This window comes from Eurypyga helias, unplaced genomic scaffold, assembly GCF_000690775.1.
Source record: "Eurypyga helias isolate BGI_N326 unplaced genomic scaffold, ASM69077v1 scaffold1696, whole genome shotgun sequence".
Lineage (NCBI taxonomy): Eukaryota > Metazoa > Chordata > Aves > Eurypygiformes > Eurypygidae > Eurypyga > Eurypyga helias.
In genome coordinates, this window is record NW_010255831.1 from 22,474 (window position 1) to 26,347 (window position 3,874).

Sequence of the window (3,874 nt, forward strand, 5' to 3'; positions counted from 1 at the left end):
TGTTGGAGAGCTGAGTAATGAGGCAAGACAGCAGAAATTGGGTTACTCTTGGCGGTGAGAAGCGCTTCCACGTGCGCTGGGGAACGCTCGCTGTTGGCAAGGAGCCTGCGCTGGGGTTTTCTCACCCCCTTTGCAGCGCTAACACCTGGTTGCTCTGAATCTAATCACCCGTCGATCTATTTTTAAGGTGCAAAAAATGTGTGTATTTAAGCATCAAGCAAGCAATGCTTGGCATTTGCACAGCTTTCAAGTGCTGATTGATTAACTCTCTCTCGTCACATCAGGCATCTTCCCCCACTGATAGTGGCACATCCTGGGAAATCACTGCACCTCACCTGATGGGCCCAGCATTATCCCTGCACCCCGGTCACTCCCTTTTGCTTTGGGGTCTTCCTCAGGATGGTCTCAACAAGGCTTAAGCCCCTCACTGGAGTCCGTCCGGGTGTGCAATAGATGGAGGAGATGGGAGTGCAGCACACGCAAAGCCTTACTCCATCCCTGACTGGCTTTTAACGCACCGGGCATTAAATCGTTGTGTCTTGAGGGCTGGCGCCACCGTAATATTTTGTTAGCGCTGCTGCTTGCCTCCTCGGTGCTTCAGCACAGAAGAGCCGGGAAATCCGAGCGGGGAGGGAGTGGGATTAGGTTTCCCCCGCTCCGTCCGTGCAGCGTGGCTGGCGGAGAACAAGGACGCCAGTGTCCAAGGCGCCGTGCATCAGACCATCCCGGCACCCATTTCCCCCCCGTTTCTGCTGGTGGGGTTGTATGGAAAAACTGAACCTGGAGAGACGCGATTGCTCCGTGGGGCCCGTGAGCATTGGGTGCATGTTGGTGGCTTTTCTCCGGCTGTGGCATCCGTCCTTCCCTGGCTTTGGAGAAGGGAAGCGAATGGGCTCCTGTTGGTAGCAAATAGGGTGGAAAAGGGAAAAACCCAGCCTCCTATCTGAGGCTGGGAGAGTAAATATTTTCCCCTTGCTTGGGAGCTGGTGGGCCTGTGGACATGCTGGGGTTGCCCTTGGGTGACCCAGGAAGCGTGTAATCAGCCCAACCATCTGGCTGGGGAGATTTGGATGTGCAGAGGAGCTCAAGCTGTCGCCAAAAACCACCCAGCTCCCGACAGGGTTCACGCTCGGCTGCAGCCAGCCTTGCCGGTTGCGTTGCAAGGGCTGAACCTCCAGTGACTGACCAAGAGGAACGGGCCAATCCTTGGGACTGGAGAAAACCCTTTATGAGGCCAAAATAATGAGGGAGCTATTTATTTTCACCTAGCCATGATGGGCAACAGGGAGGAGGGTGCATGCATGTGTCATGTTAAGTGGAAATAATTAGTTCAGGTTCCCACCAAAAGCCTCTTGGGTGTAATTAGGAGATTAATTAGGAAAGAGGATGCTGCTTTCCAGCAAGGTGCAGCACCCCAGTTCATCCCAACCCATGTGCCCCTGCAGCTCCTCATCATTGGATTTGTTTTCCTTTGGGAGAAAACTTTGGGTGTGCAGAACTTTCCATTGAGCTCCTCTCGCGTCTCAGATCTGACTTTAAGTACTTGAGGGTTTCTTTGCTTCTAGTTTTGAGGCATTAAGGTGCAAATTTCTGGCCTTCCCTGTCCAATAAAGAGGGCTGGAAATGAGCTTTTTCTCTCTTTGCTGGGGAGAGCGAAGTGGTTTGGTCAACACCCTGTGTTCTGGAGCATGGAATTGAGGGGAAAAGGAAAGGTTAACAATAAAGGGGGGTGGGCAGGTGGAGAGGAGGAAGGGGGGAAGAGAGGGGCAAAAAAAAAAAAGAAAAAAGAAAAAAGAAAAGTATGAAAAAGAGCTCAGCAGGGGAAATGCCATCCAAGCCAGTGCACATCCAGCTCACGAGTGTGGCTCTTGTCAGGCTGGAGACCTTCCCCTGCACCAGTCTGGCTGACTGGCTCACCGGCCGTGGACCCAGAGCACTTGGCTTCGTGGGTGCTGTGCACCCCTAAGAGTGAGGGCAGGCACTTCTTCATTCCCTTCCCAGCTTGCAAACATCATCTCTGACTCCACCTCGGTATCTCTGGTCTATATGGAGATTCTTTCTACTTTCACCCTCCAAAGGATCAGTCCCTTCGCCCTGTGCTCACCGATGGCTGCAGGATACGTCCCAGCGGGTGCTCCCAGCAACGTTGGCCACCACGGTGTTTACACGGCTGAAAAACTCTAACCCTGTAACAGGGTTCTTAACCTCTTCAACGTGAAGTGGCCCCGGGCATCATTCAAGTCTCGGTGTGACTTTTGAATACCAGCTCTAAGAGCAGGGCTGCCTCCTGTGCTGGGGCTCTGGCAAGGTTAAAGCGAGATGCAGAATACACAACCAAGCCCTGAGCATGGCCATCTGCCTGTCTTCCTCCGGCTCTGCTTTCCAGCTCATCCCTGTGCTCATCCCACATCAGAAGGTTGAGTTCTGGTGGGAGAGGTCATAGCACCTTTCCCCCATGCTTCTTGGGGAGAGGGGAAACTGAGGCAAGGGCTGACCATGCCCTTTCCCGCAGTGCGTTGCCCACCTGCACTAACCAACATAATATCCATGAGCTTTTGTCTCCTGCCAGCCCCTCCATCAGCCCCGGGAGGCTGCTTTGCCCTTTTATATATCTGGCTGGTGGGGAAACTCTGACTTTTAGCCCAGAGTTGCAGCCAGGGGTTGAGAGAGCGAAGAAACGTGAGCTGCTGAGACAGGGGGGCGTTGGCCGTGGCTGTCCCTCTGCAGAGATGTACCATGATCTCGAGCCCCGGCGATGGGAGAGCAGCCCCTGCCCGTACCCTTCCCTGCCCTGCATTATTTGCACCATTATTTGCACCTGGAGTGCTGCATCCAGCTATGGAGCCCTCAATATCAGAAGGATATTGACCGCTTGGAGCGAGTCCAGAGGAGGCCACAAAGATGCTCCGAGGGCTGGAGCACCTCTCCTATGACGAAAGGCTGCAAGAACTGGGCTTGTTCAGCCTGGAGAAGAGGAGGCTCCGCGGAGACCTCATTGCAGCTTTCCAGTATCTGAAGGGCCTACAAGGGTGCTGGGAGAGGACTTTTTACAAGAGCCTGTAGTGATAGGACAAGGGGTAACGGGTACAAATTGAAATCAGGGAGGGTTAGATTAGATATCAGGAAGGAATTCTTCCCGCAGAGGGTGGGGAGGCACTGGGACAGGCTGCCCAGAGAAGCTGTGGATGCCCCATCCCTGGAAGTGTCCAAGGCCAGGCTGGATGAGGCTTCGAGCAACCTGACCTAGTGGAAGGTGTCCCTGCCCATGGCAGGGGGGTTGGAACTAGATGATCTTTAAGGTCCCTTCCAACCCAAACCATTCTATGATTCTATGATTATTTGCAGGCAGGTAAACTGAGGCACGCAGTGACTTGTCCCCCATGTGTGCCACCCGTGCGTGTGGCTGTGTCTGCATCTCCCAGCCCCTTGGTGATGTTGGAGAGGCTTGTCTCGGACAAAACCTGGATCCATGGCCTGGATACGGAGCACAGGACCATCTTCTCCCAGGTTGGGTAGGGTGAGAGCTCCCGGGGGCCTGTCTGCACGGATGGGTCTCTGCAGAGAAGACGGGGTAAGGCAGGGAGCGTGTGAATCCCAAAGTGCCAATTAACACCATCCTGCTGCTGGGGAGGTGTTCAGCAGACTTGGTGGCAGTCCCCATGCCAAGCACTCGAGGAAGGGCAGGGGGAAAAAATATATATAAAGTCCCATTTTGCAGCTCTTTAGAGGGCTGAGTCTGCAGGAGGGGAGCGAGCGCTGAAACGCGCCTTTGTGGAAGGTGAGAAAAGCTCGAGACAGTTTTGCATGTTAAGCTGCAATTGGATTATGGAGCAGAGCAAATTAAATCAATTCTGTAATGACTGGGGGAGTTCCT